Consider the following 1,035-nt stretch of genomic DNA (forward strand, 5'->3'; position numbering starts at 1 on the left):
GTGGCAGGATATCCCAGATGCCCGGCTGAGGACCAGGCGCTGGGAGCTTCAGCTGTAGCCCCTGGGGTTACGCCTCTCCAGGCCTCTGCAAGGCTGGCAGCAGGTGCCCGTCGTGCTCCGTGCAGGTCCCAGCTGCAAATCTTCGAGTGGAGCCTAGCCCTGAAACTGCCAGGGAGCCGGGTGTCATTGCACAGGGCGCGTGATCAGCAGGGCAGAGAGGGCTGGAGCAGGTAGTTGTGGCCGAGTGGTGAAGGCGATGGACTAGAAATCCATTGGGGTTTCCCCGCGCAGGTTCGAATCCTGCCAACTACGGGGCGCGGTCCCCTTTTGGGCTCCCTGCAATTGACCACGCTGCAGCCAGCAGTGGGACTCAGCTCCACACTGTGCCTGGCGCCCAGGGAGACAGTGAAAGCCCCTTGCCTACAGCACTTGTCCTGACCGCCCCGCCACGCCCCCCCCCCCCCCCCCCCCCCCCCCCCGAAACTGCTGGATGAAAGGGAAATCCTGCTCCCATTGACAAGGTAGGCATGTTGGGGGAAGAGAATGGACCAGTGCCAAGTACCAGCCATGACAAGAGGTCCAATGTTAGAATCATAGAATCGTAGAATCATTTATGTTGGAAAAGACCTTCAAGATCATTGAGTCCAACCATCAACCATGCCCACTAAACCATGTCCTGAAGTACCCTGTCCACTCGCTTTTTTAATACCTCCAGGGATGGTGACTCAACCACTTCCCTGGGCAGCCCATTCCAATGTTTGACAACCCTCTCAGTAAAAAAATTTTTCCTAATACCTAACCTAAATCTCCCTTGCCACAACTTGAGGCTATTTCCTCTTGTCCTATCTCCAGCCACCTGACAGAAGAGACCAGCACCCACCTCACTACAACCCCCTTTCAGGTAGTTGTAGAGAGCGATAAGGTCTCCCCTCAGCCTCCTCTTCTCCAGACTGAACAGCCCCAGTTCCCCCAGCTGCTCCTCGTAAGACTTGTGCTCCAGGCCCCTCACCAACTTGGTTGCCCTCCTCTGAACAC

At 56.8% G+C, this 1,035-nt stretch overlaps 1 non-coding gene across 1 annotated transcript; it reads left to right on the forward strand.

Annotated features, from left to right (window-relative positions):
- The first annotated feature begins 230 nt into the window (after positions 1-230).
- TRNAS-AGA lies at positions 231-312 on the forward strand. Its single transcript has one exon. It is a non-coding gene; the product is annotated as a tRNA-Ser (tRNA).
- The last annotated feature ends 723 nt before the right edge of the window (positions 313-1,035 follow it).

Source organism: Aquila chrysaetos, chromosome 2 (genome assembly GCF_900496995.4).
Source record: "Aquila chrysaetos chrysaetos chromosome 2, bAquChr1.4, whole genome shotgun sequence".
Lineage (NCBI taxonomy): Eukaryota > Metazoa > Chordata > Aves > Accipitriformes > Accipitridae > Aquila > Aquila chrysaetos.